Raw genomic sequence first — 17,292 nt, forward strand, 5'->3', positions numbered from 1 at the left:
CCTATGAAAATACCTGCAACCTGTCAGTTGATTACCTTATGTTCTACTGCAGCCTCACACAGTGTTTTAAAAAACAATTGGAGCACTAACAGTCTTACTTATGACAAAAGTGTGGTACAACTGAAGCAATCTTGATTAAATCAAACTGTCAAAACTTAAAACATTTCACTTAGAAAGGAACAAAATGAGGGGATTCATTTTGTCTAGAAATTATGGTTAGTGCAGTAGAAAGAAAAACTGGACATGTTTTAAGTGAGTTCTCAGATATCTTCCTCTTCTATTTCATTAAATCATTCTGATATGCAGACTGAAACATCAGCAACAGACTGCCAGCTAACTCCCTGGTGATCAGCAGGTTTATTACAGTGTTCTAATGAACAACTAGACTGCTCACATTCTGAATTTTCTGCCAAAAGTGTTGCACATCTGAACGCTATCTTGATGCAACTGAAAGCATTTTCTACTGAGGATACTGCAGTAAATGAGGACATTGAGAGCTTCATAACAAATGAGCCTCCCAAGATGGCCACATTGAAAGAATAGCCCAAATGTAGCACCTGTAAACCTGGGTGGAGTCTTTTTGTGGTGTATTATTTGTGCTACTGTTAAGCCCGGCTGCTCTGTGCCAAGCTTCCAGAGAGTGAGACCAGGTTATCTTGGTGTGTATCTGACTCGCCCTGACTAGAGTGGAAGGTTATGGCTGGCTTAGGTGCATACCCTAGGCAACCAGAAACCTAATTTATATCAGCACTGCAAAACAGTGTGATCCCATTTTAACCAAATATGTTTATGGCAAGAGAATGAACCACTGTTATAGGTATAAACCAAAAGATGGAGCTGCATTTCTCATTTTTAAACATTGCTAAAAAGTCTACCCGAAGTTAGCTACCCTATTGAAAAAATGTGAAAATAAAATCACAGGTCAAGTCTCAGATTTTTTGTTCATGTATGTGTCATCACTGACTGCAAATCATCAATCCTGAATCACTTAAGATTTGTGCATTTTAGCAATCAAAGGTAGTACTTATCACTGTGACTAATCAGGTAGGTGGACAGTTTTCCTGCAGCTGTCAGTGGTGGTTGGGGAGATGCAGTGCTTAGTTTGTTAAATAAAATAATTGTAGGGCCCAGTGTTTTTTAGGGGTGTGCCACTAGCACCGCTGAAGAACTGGGTTGCCAAATACCAAGGATGCCTAGTCTTGATTGCTCCTCAGTCTTTTTTCTTCCATACCCCTATTCCTCCAGACTTGGGCCAATATTTAAGGTCTGTTTGCACCATGTTTGCATACATTTTTTTTTAAGCTAAAATGGTGCAAACTTAACTTTATAATTATATTTTGATGCTAGACCCGTCCAGCGTCAAAATATTGGAGATAGAATCATGTTGTGGATGCAGCAAACTACCTTGCGCTAATTAGAGGCAAGGTAGGTGTTCCCGTCCACAACATGATGCTAACCTCCTACTGCCTTCTCTATACTCCGGCCCAGAAATGACAGGCATGGAGTTGGCAGACCCAAATAATGATGCTAAGTCTGCTTATCGCCATTATTTAACGCCTGGGTGATACCAGGAGTTAGGGTGCCTATAGACCCATTTCTGTGGTCAAATACCATGGAATGGGGCCCACAGATGCTCACCCCAAAGCCCCAGCAACACCTCCAACCACACCAGAGGGACACCGTAGGATGGGAGGACCCCATCCTGGGTAAGTATGGGTAAGTATAATTTGTTTTCAATGTGCCATTGGGGGCCCCTTACATGGGGCCTCCTGCCTGGCACTGGGTCTTATGGCCTTGCTCAGGGGATACTTGTCCCCTGTGCTGGCAATTGGGGTGGTGGGCATGACTCCTGTCTTTACTAAGCCAGGAGTAATGTTTGGATGCTAGTGTGTCAGAAAATGATGCTAGACTGGTTAGCTGCACATGTATTGCTGCTAACCAGCCTAGCATAATTTCTGACCCAATAGCACTTTCTGCCCTACTGCCAACTCAGCCCCAGGAAGCCTCTTTGTTTTAGACGCTAGCCTATCCATAGCGTTGGTGTGCGCCATCCCATAGATATGATGCACGGCTGTCACTAAGTGTTAGACTTTTCATCCTTGGCGTGGTCTCCTTTAACTTTTTGGCTCTGTTCCCCAGGTTGTGTGCTAGACTCTGATGTTACTGTTTTTGTTACTCTGGGCACTTTACCACTGCTAACCAGTGCTAAAGTGCAAGTGCTCCTTTACAAAATGTGTATGTAGTTGGTTTATCCATGAGTGGCATATTTGGTTTACTAGTAAGTCCCTAGTAAAGTGCACTAGAGGTGCCAGGGCCTGTAAACCAACTGCTACTAGTGGGCCTGCAGCACTGGTTGTGCCACCCACATAAGTAGTTCTGTAATCCTGTCTCAGACCTGCCAATGCAGTGTCTGTGTGTGCAGTTTTAACTGTAAGTTTGACTTAGCAAGTGTACCCACTTGCCAGGCCTAAACCTTCCCTTTTCCTACATATCAGACACCCCTAAGGTAGGCCCTAGGTAGCCCTAAGGGCAGGGTGCAGTGTATGGTTAAGGTAGGACATATAGTAGTGTGTTTTATATGTCCTGACAGTGAAATATTGCTAAATTCGTTTTTCACTGCTGCAAGGCCTGTCCCTCTCATAGGTTAACATGGGGGCTACCTTTAAATCTGATTAAGGTGTAGATTACCTTTGGAAGCGGATGGACATGTGGAGTTTGGGGTCTCTAAGCTCACAATTTAAAAATACATCTTTTAGTAAAGTTGATTTTAAGATTGTGTGTTTGAAAATGCCACTTTTAGAAAATGAGCATTTTCTTGCTTATGCCATTTCTGTGACTCTGCCTGTTTGTGGATTCCCTGTCTGGGTCAGTTTGACAGTTGGGCTGGTTGCACCTCACACTAGACAGTGACACAAAAGGAGCTGGGGTGTAGTGTGCATTTCCTGATGAGCCATCTGTCCTAGGAGGGAGGGGAGGAGTGGTCACTTACACCTGAAAGGTCTGTGCCTGTCCTGACACAATGCAGTCTCCGACCCCCTGGTGAGTGTCTGGGGCCTGGCCTGGGCAAGACAGGATTTCACATTCACTAGAGACTTTGCTTTGAAGTAGACCTACTTGAAAAGAGAAATTGGGTATAAGAAGGGCACCCAAAACCACAGACTTTAGAACACTTCTGGAAAAAAGAGGAACCTCTTTCTGGAGAAGAGCTGAAAAGCTGAGGAGAAATGCTGCCCTGACTGTGACTGTGCTTTGTGGAGCTATCCTGCAGTTGCTGCTTCTGCCAGAGTAAGAGGGCAAAGACTGGACCTTGTGTGCGTTCCATCTTGTGAAGAAATCTCCAAGGGCTTGGTTTAGAGCTTGCCTCCTGTTGTTTGAAGTCTCAGGGACAGCAAAGACTTCTCTCTGCCAGCACCTGGAGTCCCCGGAGAGACTCCTGCTCTGACAAGTGGTACCTTATCCAGTCCCTGGGCCCTTGAATGGAAAGCTGGTGGAAATCCAAGGAAATTGACTTCAGACGACTTCGGACAGACGCCACTGCTGAATCCGGAGACGCCGCCTGCACCCGATGCCGTGACCTTCACTGGAACACGACGCTCTTCGCAGGCCCGAACCCGCTGCAGCCCCGCTGAAGTCCGTGACTGTGTGGAAGTCACCGCACCACGTCGTGACCGACGCCGCTCGAAGTGCGCGGATTCAACGTTTCGCACCGACACCGCGATCCCCGACTTCGCGCATCGACTTGTTTTCACTCTTCACCAAAGGTACTGTACTTTGGGGTCTACTCGACTCCGTATCCGGTGCCGCTGGTGTCGGCTTGTTGGGAACTACTCCGTCACAACGCCGTGTTAACACCTTATCGAAGCATTCTAAATGCTATTTTTGAGTTTAATCTTTAAAAATTCATAACTTGACTTGTGTATGTTGGATTTTTTGTCGTTTTGGTCTTGTTTTTAGATAAATATTTCCTATTTTTCTAAACTGGTGTTGTGTCATTTTGTAGTGTTTTCATTAAGTTACTGTGTGTGTTGGTACAAATACTTTACACCTAGCACTCTGAAGTTAAGCCTACTGCTCTGCCAAGCTACCAAGGGGTTAAGCACAGGTTAGCTGAGGGTGGTTCTCTTTTACCCTGACTAGAGTGAGGGTCCTTGCTTGAACAGAGGATAACCTGGCTATCAATCAAAGACCCCATTTCTAACACTAACGAATGGCGCTACACGGCACTAAGGATTTTGCCACAAAACTGAGTTTGCAGAGTTTTGCGGCAAAATCCATAAATTTGCACCTTGTTATCTCACTTTTGTGGGAGACTTTTTATCCCTGAGTCTGCCTTTGTCACTGTTTTCCTAACTTTCTCTTCATCCTATACCTGTAAAAAAAAGACGATCTATGTGCATTCTAATTTGACCACTACAGGATTTATGCTATGTAGGCAAACTGCAGTTATTGGGTTAGGGTGATAGAAAAATGACAGGAACAGAAACCATGATCCTCTGCACGTCTTTTTTTTACCAATGAGAACATTTGTTAAGCTGGCATGCTAGTGCTTACGTATCGTTTTAGTGGTGTCTGTAAATAAATCATTTATGTTTTCTGATATTTTTGGATTTAGAATAATGGAATCATAATTGAGTGCAAATATAATGGAAACATACGTAAGAAAGATTGATCAAACATTTCTATATTTTAACAATAAACATTTTGAAGTACTTTTTCTCTTTTAGTGGAGGCAGTGGTGAGTTCTCCGCTGCTTCCCTTTTATAAAATAAAATATTTAAGATTAGTATCCTTTTAGGAAAACGTATGCCTTACTTTATTGTCTGTGATTAGTTCCCCAGGACAATCATAGCTATTTCTATCCATCTTGAGAATATTTTCAATGCTGAAATCCTACCTTGAGAAATAATTCATAGTTCAGAGTTTGCAACCCTCTACATTAGAAAAGGAGATGTTATTTGGGATTTGACAGTGCTGCTTCAATAGTTCTTAGTGAATTATCACAGAGAAGTTATTCTTCTCTACCCTGGAGATCTTAAACAGGGCAGCCTCAACCAATGCTTTCTGAAACTGTGCTATACTATATAAATTCCTACCAGGGACCCTATTACAAAAATGAGCACTAGAAGTGTTAACTTTGGACACTGTTTCTACTACCATTTTGGGCTGACTGCTGTCTTAAACACTTAGGCCCAGAGTTAAGAGGGCCTAGCGACATCCTGCGACACATTACTGTCATTTTTTTACGCTAAAGTGGCGCTAGATGGCCAAAAACGCTGCACCTTATTTACAAAGTGCAAAATGCATGCATTGCGCCACTTTGTAACCCCTTGCACCACAGTATGCCTGCTGTATGCAAGGGGGGGGGCGAAGAATGGTGCAAAGAAATCAAAGAGATTTATTTGCGTCATTTTTTTCCGGCATTTTTAACGCATGCTGAGAGCAGGTGTTAAAAGGGGCCACACCATCAGTACCAAAATGTTGGCGCTAACCCTAAAATGTTGATGCTATTGCCCCCCATCCTGTGCCATGGTATTATAAATATGGCGCACAAATGGTGGCGGTGGGGGGGGTGCTAAGGGTTGCAAGGAAAGTGGTGCTGCATCCAGTGTTTTCTTAAATATGCCCCTTAAAGAGCTGGCATCTTATGCAATAGTTCATTGTTGTCTGTGAAAGGAACTTTGAAGCATAGTTTGCTTTTTGCTGGAAATAGAGCAGCATGTTCTAATACCAAAAGTAAAACACTGAACATAATGCTGCCCCAACATACACATTAAATTGCAATAATACAGCACTAAATACAACAGAACTTATCATCACTACATCATAATGCCACCCATCAAAAGTGCATTAACATACTTGTCATACATTACCACCTCCAGAAACCTGCCTTTATATTATGACGGTAAAATGTGCACCAGGCAGTGACTCAATTTACCACCAAACACTTGCATGTCTGCGGTGGCATGAGAAGGGTGGTGAAACGTGCCCTGAAATTATGAGACGTATGGAAACGTTGATGAGAAAGTGTGTTTCCTTATAGCACAGTTTTTCCACACATTTCCCACTTCCTGCCCATTTACAGAAGTGGGAATGTCTTCAATACAGGCTAGCTAAGAGTTTATAAAAAGAAAAGTTGCATTTTTTGGCATTTCCAATGGGCCTCTCAGGATGGAAGGACTAACATACCATGAGGGGTCAAACTATTGAGCAGATGAATAATACTTTTTACAGTTCATGCTCGTACAAGTCACTGAGCTATCCACATGGGCAGATAATCATACAAATGGAAGAAGAGGATACAGCCCATGCATAAAACCGAAACTCATTTTTCTAGTATGCACACTAGAATCAGTGTTTAAACAGTGTGCTTTAAACATTGGTATTCAAGTCATGAGAAGTAAAGATACATAATCTCATACTTGGCTTAAAAACAAACAGGAGACCCTTGTTTGTATGAATGTTATCCACCAATCTTCCACAAAAGTTCACTGGTATTAGATAATTACACAACACAGGAAACAATGGCTCACAACTGTGCTTTCTCTTTCAGCACATGCAAAAAAAACAAGTTTTGGCACAAATATATGCCCAAAGATTGCAGCCACAAAATTAGCAAAAATGCTAAATCATTACATCACCAATATTGTCAGAAAATTTATGGCCTGATTTAAAGTTTGCTAGATGGGTTCCTCCATCACAAATGTGATAGATATCCAGTCTGCCTTTCTGGACCAGATATCAGTCCATTTCTTGACCCAGTAACCTGTCCTACAAATTCCTTATCCAAGTAAAATATTTTTGGTATTTGTCTGAATATAAATGTTTCTCTATTTTTCTACATTGTTTTGGGAATATAATTTCTGTTTTGTTAACCAAAAATTGTACTACTAAATCACAAGATGTTGCAAAACGTTGGTGTAAGAAACTGCGCTACTGATAGAGATGGGTGATAGCCCTACTCAAGCAACAGCCACATTCCCCATCATGGGGAACCACTAAAGTCAATAAATTAACCTGTGCTTAACCTTCTTTTAGCTCGGCACAATAGCAGCCACGCTTAAGTTACTAAGGCAATGTTTAAAATATTTATACAGCACATAAACAGTAATAAACTGACACATCACAAGAAAAATCCCACACCAATTTAGAAAGGTTTAGAACATTTCATAAATGAAAGCAATACCTAAATAAATTAAATCCACTCAATAGAACCGGATCTATGCATTTTTTAGTGAAATCTAGCACCTAAAAGAACAAAGGGCCAACTGCACTTAACTGTTCGTGGGAGACTGGGCAAAGTGTCAGCTTACCGTCAAACTTAAAAGAAATAAGGAAGACAATTCCAAGAGATAATAGAATTCAGTAGGGCTAGGCAGCAGACTGTATCTGAGGAGGATTCATAGGCCCTCATTACGAACCTGGCGGTGGGTGATAAAGTGGCGTATACTGCCAACAGGCTGGCAGTAATTGCCACCAAATTATGACCATGGCGGTGATATCTCCCATAGACAGCCAATGTACCACACCAACCACCAGGGTGGAAACAACAGTCACCACAGCGGTAGCTGCCAACAGCCAGACGGAAGACAAAGTTCCGCCCACCATATTTTGACACAGGAAACCACCACCTTTTCCAGGGCAGTACCAACGCCAACAAAAGCCTGGCGGAAACAGAGATCAGAAGTGAAAGGACTCACCATTGGAGGCACAGGGAAGAACCAGGCCGCCATGGAACCCAAACTGCAAGTTTTCCCGATGATCTTCTACATTATGCTCCACCTGGAACACCAACGCTGACAAAAACGATGACGTGATTCTAGCTGCCTAGCACACAACATAGGGAGGCAGGAAAAAGAGAGTGACACACACATGCATGTCACACACCCGACACACACACACCATACACAAAAACAGCTGCACTACAAAAACAATTTGTCCCTGTAAAGTGGCAGGATAATGCAAGGACAACAGGAATTGACGAAAGTGATTGTTATCAGATCAACACCAAGATGAATAAGTTGATTTGGAAATGAAACAGATATGTACACATGTACAAACAAGGACACTGCCCAGTCCAAAGTTCAAAGGGCCCACATGGCCACAGGGCATAGTCGAAGGCCCAACTTGAATCCTGAGCACATCCGGAAAGAACACTGCAGGGCTCAGTTTGCAAATAGGCACGCACCTCAGAGGGAGGGGGGGCACCTCAGCCGGATGCGGGAACAAGCCCACTGGTTCTGGAGGGGGCAACATGACCATTGCTTTATCCTGTGTAGTGCAAGGCCACAGTCTCTCAAGTGGGTGTCTTGCCCATTGGTTCTGGAGGGGGCAACATGCCCATTGTTTTATCCTGGGGAGTGCAAGTCCACAGTCTCTCAAGTGGGTGTCTTGCTCTCTGGTTCTGATGGGGGCAGCCCGCAAAGTAGCCCCTGGAGGGTGGACTAAATGGCTGCATGGTGGTGGTGTTTGGGGGAGGCTCCTGGGCATCCCCTGCACTCACTGATGGCTGCATGGTGGTGGTGGTGGTTGGGGGAGGCTCCTAGGCAGCCGCTGCACTCACTAATAGCTGCATGGTGGTGGTGGTTGGGGGCGGCTCCTGGCCAGCCCCTGCACTCACTGATGGCTGCATGGTGGTGGTGGTTGGGGGAGGCTCCTGGGCAGCCCCTGCCCTCACTGATGGTTGCACATCCACGGCTGGCGGTGGGGGCCCTGTGACAGTTGTTGGTGGTGGCTGTGTTAGCCTGACAGCTTCCGTTGGAGTAGAGTGCCTCTTGTCCTCCTGTTCATGGGTCGGGGATCCCTTGCCCTTCCTGCCAGGGGTGGATGGGCTCTTCCCCTTTCATCCTGGTGGTGTAGGCTTCTCCCCCTTCCTCACAGCTGGTGCAGTCTCCTTCACCTTCCTCAATGCTGGTGCAGGCTCCTTCCCCTCTCTCACAGCTGGTGCAGGCTTTGTCCCCTTCATCTCAGCTGGCGCAGGACTCTTCCCTTTCAACCCAGGTGGTGCTGGCTCCGTCCCCTTCAGTGTTGTAGCTCTTGTATCCTTACCACCATGAGTAGGTGGTGCTACCACTGTCCCCGTGGACTGTTTGGCTGAGGTGCTGGGCATTGTCCTTGGTACCCTGCCCATACATGCAGGACGGGGGAGGCGTAGGGAAGAGGTTAATTTGGAAAAGGAGATGCTTTTTAGGGATGTTGGGGAGGGGGGAGGGAGGAGTAATGGGAGTGGAGGATGAGGGAGTGGTTTTTGGAGGTGTATATCTGCTGGATTTGGGTGCAGGTGCATGGGCTGTATCCTGTTGTGAGGTGGATGGCTGTTGGGTGTCTGAGTGCTTGCGTTTGTGTCCTTTAGTAGGGGGGACAGACACGGTTGGAGAGGACACAGGTGATGCGTGCATGGATGTTGTGGAGGTGTCTGCCAGTGAGGTATGTCTTCTGCTTGGTGTAGTGATGCTGGTAGTGGATATTGATGTAGTGCATGCAGGTGTGAGTGTGGACATAACTTTGAGGGAGGTGGTGGAGGAGGAGGTGAGGAGACAGTGGAGGCAGTAGATGTTGTGTCTGCAACGGTATGGGGTTTGTGTGATTGCCTGTGTGATGAAGTGTGGTGCTTGTGTTTGCTGGTGACACTCTTGGGTGTTGTCTTGTGTGCATGCTTGTCTGTTTGTGTGCTTAGGATGGGTTGGGATTGAGGAGAATGGGACTGGAAAGTGGAAGTTGGAGGGAGGACTGTGGAAACAGGGACAATGGCTGCCATCAGAGAGGAGGCCAGAGCCTGAATCGTTCTCTGTTGGGCCGCCAATCCACTGTGAATGCTCTCCAGGAATGCATTGCATTGCTGCATCTGGGATGCCAGCCCCTGGATGGCATTCACAATGGTTGATTACCCTACAGAGATGGATCTCAGGAGGTCAATGGCCTCCTCACTCATGGCAGCAGGGCTCACTTGGGCAGGGCCTGAGGTGCCTAGGGCGAAGGAGATGCCCAACCTCCTGGGTGAGCAGGCAAGGGCAACTACTGGGAGGGCAGTGCTGTACCTGCAGCTGGGGTGGTCACAGAGGTGTCTGCCACCACCAGGGAGCTCCCTTCAGAGGAGGTATCAGAGTCTGTGTTGTTCCCTCCAGTCTCCGCCGTGGTGCTCCCCTCACCCTCCGTCCCACTGGTTCCCTTGGCATCAGTGGACACTGCCTTCAGGGTCCTGTGTGATGCAGCTCCCTTTGTCGCCGGTGCCTCTGATCCTCCGCCAGATGATGCTAATGCACATAAGAACAGGATGACAAAACAAAGAGGGGGGAGAGACAAAGGTTACACTCGGTCAATGGCTGCACCAACACCACCGTTGGCGTACATACCATCCTCACACACAGGGAACAGGCCTGCAAACCATGCAATTCACTACCAGTAACAATGCTAGCCACCAGGGCATGGGGAAGGACACATACCACCAACTGCAGACTACCTGGAGCCACACAGCCCTGCCCAGTAGTGGATGCCTACAAGCTGCGTAGGAGGAATATCACACCAGAACCCTGCCCAACATGGGACCTACTCTGCAATGTCAGGCCTGGCCTAGAGGCACTGACAGACACACATCCTCTACCCGGGTACCACCCCACCAAGTGTTAGTTGTAATGATGGGCACTGTACTCACCCCATTGTGTCTGCTGTGATTCCCTCAAGCGCCCATCCTACTCCAGATAGGCCACCGTCAGTATGCGGGCCATCAGAGGGGTCAGGGTTTGATGGGCACCCCTTCCTCATTGGGAGGCCATCCCCAGCTGGGCCTCCGCTGTCTTCCATGCCCAGAGTCTCAGGTCCTCCCACTGTTTCCGACAGTGGGTGCTCCGCCTGCCTTAGACCCTCAGGGTCCATACGTCCTTGGCGATGGCACGTCATATACCCTTCTTTTGATGGGCATTGACCTGCAGAGAAATACACACAGGGAAAGGTATTAGTCAGACCGTCCTGTCTGTTACACTTATGGCCCACCACACCCCTTCACATTGCCATTTGCACACACAGGGCCCAGGACACAAGCTGCATGCCGCCCATGGGACATCCACCAACCCCCCCACACGAGTCCTTCACACACACCACTCCATGCATTCATGACCCATGCATTGTGCTGACAGTGTGCTCACCTGTTGGTCTGGAGGCCAATACAGCAGTCCATACTGGGGTGGGATCCCATCCACCAGTCTCTCCAACTCCGCCGAGGTGAAGGCAGGGGCCCTTTCCCCAGTCTCACAAACACCATGGTAGGCTCCAGACAAAGGTCACAGCAGCGCATGCAGTGTAGGGCCTCTCCTGTTGAAGGTTTGGTAGCAAGTGAGAGAACAGATAGAAAATGGTGGTAACGTCTGTGGCAGTGCATACCGTCACCACCGGTGTATATCACCGTTGATTACTGTACCCTGTAGGACCCAATGTTAACCAATGAGGCATTGCACAGCGGTTCCTGACCGCCTCCCGCAACGGCGCACAACGTCAGTGGAATTACCTCACTTCCACCTGTCTCTCCACACAGGACAGGAGGACTCCATTTAAAAGGGGGGGGGCAGGCTCTGGATTATAACTGCTTCACAGTTCACAAATGGACATACAGGACAATTGCCACGTATACATTTCAAATTAACATCATGCATTGTACTGTTGTGGCTACAATGTTCAGTTTGTGACCGGCTCCTCACTCTTTTGCCCATAGATTGCTACCGCTGCAGAGGAATAGGAGATGGAGACTTACCCCTGTGTACAGACCCCTGGTAGAATTGATGGAGGACAGGCACATTATCCTCACCTACAGACTTGACAGGGCCACAGTCACGGAGCTGTGTGCCCAACTGGAGCCTGACCTGATATCTGCTATCCCTCACCCCACTGGGATCCCCCCTCTTGTGCAAGTTCTATCAGTGCTCCGTTTCCTGGCAACTGGTTCTTTCCAAGTGACAGTGGGCGTGGTTGCAGGAATGTCACAGCCAATGTTTTCAATTGTGCTGACCAGAGTGTTGTCTGCCCTGATTAAACACATGTGCAGCTACAGGTGGAGGATTTGGCCACAGTGAACGCTGACCACCTGGGGATATGTCTATGCTATGGGACATATCCCCAACATAATTGGGGCAATTGATGGAACATATATTGCATTTGTCCCCCCCCCCGGCAAAATGAACAAGTATTCAGAAATCAAAAGAGTTTCCATTCCATGAATGTCCAGATGCTATGCCCGGTGGACCAGTACATCCCCCATGTCAGTGCTAAGTAGGCTGGGTCTGTGCATGATGCCTTTATCCTGAGGGATAGCAGCATCCCAAATGTGATGGCCCAACTACAGAGGCACAGGGTGTAGCTAATAGGGGAGCCCTGGTTCCCACCCAGTGGTTGTTGGGGTATGGGTATGGTGTAGGCCATATGGGATAGTGTGTGGCTAAATGTTGTCCCTCCATATTTGCAGGTGACTCAGTTTACCCCAACCTATCATGGCTACTGACCACTGTGAGGAATCCCAGGACAAGGGCAGAGGAAAGTTACAATGAGACACATGGGAGTACAGGAAGGATAATAGAACACACCTTTGGCCTCCTGAAGGCCTCCATCTAACAGGTGGATCCCTGTGCTACTCACCCAAGAAGGTCTGCCAGATAATCGTCGCATGCTGTATGTTGCACAACCTTGCCTTGAGACGCCATGTGCCTTTTCTGCAGGAGAAGGAGGCCGGAGATGGCCGTGTGGCAGCAGTGGACCCTGTGGACAGTGAGTGTGAGGAGGCAGAGGATGAAGATAAGGACAAGAGAACTGCAGTTATCAGACAATACTTCCAATGACACACAGGTAGGACAGTGTTACTTCATGTTTCATTTACATTTTCTTGTTTATCTTTGTCACTGCCATGCTGTTATTTCCCACTTCTATGCCCACTCACTGTACCCTTTGGTAACTCATTTTGCAGATGTTGGTGCCCCACTATTGCTCCTAGTGTGATCACTGCAGCCAACTACAGGTCTTCCCAATGTGAACATTACTGTACATTTGAAATGCAATGTTTAAATCTGGTTAAGTGATTACATACTTAAATCATTTGACATACTTCATTTTCAAAGGGTGTTTATTTAAGTGCTAAGAAGTAGAGGGGCAAGTGCATTGGGCTGGGGTGATGATGGAGGAAAGTCCAGGGTATAGTTCCAGTCTATTGGTAGCACAGGTGCATTGTCCAAGGGGACATAGGAAGGGGAGAAATGTCAGTTCAAGGTGGACAGGGTGACAAAGTGGAACACAAGGGTGACAATCAGGAGAGCCTCAATTCCTGGCAAGGTCTTGGCAATGGTCTCAGGTTTCTGCCTGGATCGCAGGGAACGTTTGCGGGGTGGTTCACCTTCTGCAGGGGGAGGGGTGCTGGTGGCTTGTTGGTCCAGTGGTGGGGCCTTCTGTCTACTAGCGGCAGCAGAGGTGGAAGGCAGTTCAGATAGTTGGCTAGTGGCAGGGGCTCGCTGTTGTGAGGCTGCCTCCCTCATAAAGTTGGCCATGTCTGCCAGCACCCCTGCAATGGAGACCAGGGTGTTGTTAAAGGCCTACAAGTCGTCCCTGATCCCCTGGTACTGTCTCTCCTGTAGATGCCTGTTCTCCTGCACGATGGCCAGGATCTGGCCCAACGTATCCTGGGAATGTTGGTATGCTCCCAGGATCTCGGTGAGTGCCTCCTGGAGAGTCGGTTCCCTGGGCCTGTCCTTCCCCTGACTCACAGCAATACTCCCAGTGTCCCTATTGGCCTGTGCCTCTGTCTCCTGAACCGTGTGCCCACTGCCAATGACTCCAGGTCCCTGATTGTCTCGGGGGCAAGGTGTGCCCTGAGCTCCCTTTAGTGGTGGACACACTGCTGATTGATGTGTCCTGGGGACAGAGGTATGGGAGAGCTGGGTGGGTGCTGTGGTGGTGTTACCTCATGGTGGAGGCTCTGTGGTGGTGTGTGACTGTGGCTGGGTAACCGACTTTCCAGAGGTCCCTGATGGGCCAGATTGGTCATTCAGATCCAGGCGACCAGAGTCGCTGTCATCACTATGGGCCTCTTCTGTGGGAGGACTGGATAGTGCTGGTACCTCTTCTCTGCTGACATTGGCTGGGGTACCTGTGGGGATGTGAATGCAGTGTTATTGTTTCTGTGTGTGACAGATGTACCACCAGCCGTATTACGAGTCCATTATATCCTATGGAACTCGTAATACGGCTGGTGGTATATCCGTCACTTTACCGTCACTTTTGGGACGGATTAACACCTCCTCCAAAGTTGTAATAACCCCCCAAGACTATTTCAGAGTTGTACGCAACTCCTTATCAATCCACTCCTCCTCTCCCTCTCAAATTTTCAAAATAAACATCTGTTTCCATTTCTTACGAAATGTCTTCCCTATTGCAAAAAAGGGCAATTCAGGTTTCTTATTCTCACCCTTCAGGCTTCTTAAGCACGCTTTTCTTAATAAAAAAGAAGAACAAAAAATTCAGAGCGGTTATAAACTTTAAACCTTTCAAACAATTTGTCGTTTATCGACATTTCAAGATTGGAACCATCCTTCATCTTTGGGACTCTTTACTTCTGTTCAATTGGATGGCATGCTTCGATCTCCAAGATGCCTACATTATAGTTCCCATTGACCACAGTGACGGCAAATTCCTCCCATTTCAATGGCAAAGTAAAACATATCAGTTTTCCTCTCTTCCCTATGACCTATCTTCCGCACCTTGGTGTTTTACCATACGTATGAAACCAGTTATAGCTTTCATCAGAGCCCAAGGTATAAGAATAATCATTTACCTGGGTGACATCCTTCTGATGTGCCAGAATCTTCAGACTCTTCATACTCAAATTCTCATCACGTCTTCTCTCCTTACGGATCTCGGTGTTCTCATAAACAAAGACAAGTCTGTTCAGGTTCCAGCACAGCAAATGGAATTCCTTTGTTTCCTCATAAATTTGTTAGACTCAACTTTTTATTTACCCCAGTTCAAAGTTCATGCTATCAAATCAGAGATCCTTTGCACTCTGAAACTCCCTGATATTTCCTTCAGATCTCTTGCAAAGATTGTTGGTCTGCTTTCTTTATTGATTCATGCCAAATTTCCAGGACCACTGCATTATTGAGCTCTTCAGAGACTGAAGATTCGCCATCTCTGCAAAGGTCTTGCTTATTCAGACTCCGTTCCTCTAGACCAAGAGTCCAAATTGGAACTTCAATGGTGGCTAGACCATTTAGATGCCTGTAACAGGGGAACCATTTTCGCTTTGGCCACAGATCATGTATTAGAATCCAATGCAAGACTGACAGGTTGGGGTGCTCGATATGGTCCAATATCGACCGGTGGTACATGGCCTCATCAGGAGTCCTCATTGCACATCAACTATTTAGAGATGCTTGCAGGCTAGTTTGCCATCAAACATTCTACAAAAAACTGAATCCAATGTTCCATTCTTCTCAGACTGGACAATTTATCAGCGGTCTGCTACATAAATCACTTAGGTGGAACCAAATCAAAGCCCTTAGCGGAGCTAGTAGAGAGTTTTTGGGAGTTCTGTCTTGTTCACAAACTGTCAGTTCATGCAGAATATTTACAGAGCTTTCTCAATTCTATTGCAAATTGGCACTCTTGCCATCTTCATGATTACAGCAATTGGGAGCTTCATCCTTCAGTTTTCAATTCTCTGCTGCGCAAATGGGGTCCTTTTCAAATAGACCTCTTTGCTTCCCTCCTGAATTGCCAACTTCCCCAGTTCTTCAATTGGCATCCAGATCCTTTAGCCTCAGCTAAAAAATGCTTTCCTTCAAGAATGGTCCCAGTCACTCAATTATGCCTTTCCCTTTTCATAATTATCAACAGCGTCCTAGCTCATCTTTGCCACCAAAAAGCTTTGGTGGTCCTTGTAGTACCATTTTAGCAATCCCAAGTATGGTTTCCTTCCCTTCTGGAATTGTCAACAGATTTCCTTCTTCTCCTTCCATGATTCCCAGACCTTCTTCTTAGTCCAGAAGGACAGACACAAATTAATCCTCAAAAACTTCCTAACCCTAACAGCCTCGAGAGTTTTGAGTGTATCAGTAAATCTTTGGCCATGGGCACTACCAAGGCCTATAAATCTGTTAATCCCTTTTCAACAGATATATCCTTCATAGCCAACTTTCTCGCTTCCCAAGCAGGTACAGGTAAGAATTATCATACAGTAAACCTCTTTCATTCTGCATTTTCCATTAACCACAGATATATCAACTGGAAACCAGTCAGAGAACATCCACTAATCTGCCACCTATTAAAGGGAGCAACACTTTCTAATCCTCCTACTCCAAAGTATAGTCAAGTGTGGGATGTCAATCTAGTTCTACAATTGTTGATTTCATAGCCGGAAAATAAGTTACTTTCTCTGAAAATGCTTTCAGCCAAGTTAACAATGCTATTGTGTTTAGTTTATATTAAACGTTTATCTGATGTTAAAGCTTAAATTTGCAGACGTACCAAAATAAATATGTTTTCAATGTTTTATTCTTACTTTCCCTCTAAACCAAACCTCTGTGTTGGCAATTGTCTTAAGGTGTATGAGGAAAGAACAGCATATCTGAGAACATCCTTTCTTTCTCAGCTCTTCATTTCTATTTAAAACCCCATTCTCCAGTCTCATCCCCTACTCTTGCCTGTTGGGTTAAATGGGCCATGTACCTTGGTGGTGTTGATACCTCCATTGCCAGGGCCCAATCTGCCTGTTCTGCTATGGCCTCAAAAGCATTTTGGGCAGGTTCCTGTTTAGAGGACATTCTGAGATCAACTGATTGGTCTAATGATACTACATACAGTACTTTTTATTGTAAACCTATTGTAACTTATGCATCTGTTGTAACTGATATGCTTTAAACAAGCATAATATGAGCCTCTGGTCTTACCATAAAATGTAGATTTCCCTAGTAATTTATGATGGAATGTCTTAATTTCTAATAAAGACACGTGTGCAGTAACAGCATTCTACTCAGACTAGGGACCTGCGTTTGCCTTTAGGGCTTATCGGCATGCCATGGGGGCCCTGAGTGTTGTTGTGCATTAGTCTTCTCCTTATCATCCTGATGAAAATACAATACTGGAAAGGGAGAACCATGATTTAAAACAGTCCTTTTCAGATAGAATATTAGGATCAGTTCGTAGTTGGATCCATCTGTATGGGGTCCAGAGAGCTTGAATTAATCTACATAGAAGATTTTTGGAACACTGGGCTCCCTAAGAGGTTCGTTTTGGGGTCCAGATGTATGTTCTAGATCTCAATAATCC

The sequence above is a fragment of the Pleurodeles waltl genome, chromosome 1_2, assembly GCF_031143425.1.
Source record: "Pleurodeles waltl isolate 20211129_DDA chromosome 1_2, aPleWal1.hap1.20221129, whole genome shotgun sequence".
In the NCBI taxonomy this organism is placed as follows: Eukaryota; Metazoa; Chordata; class Amphibia; order Caudata; family Salamandridae; genus Pleurodeles; species Pleurodeles waltl.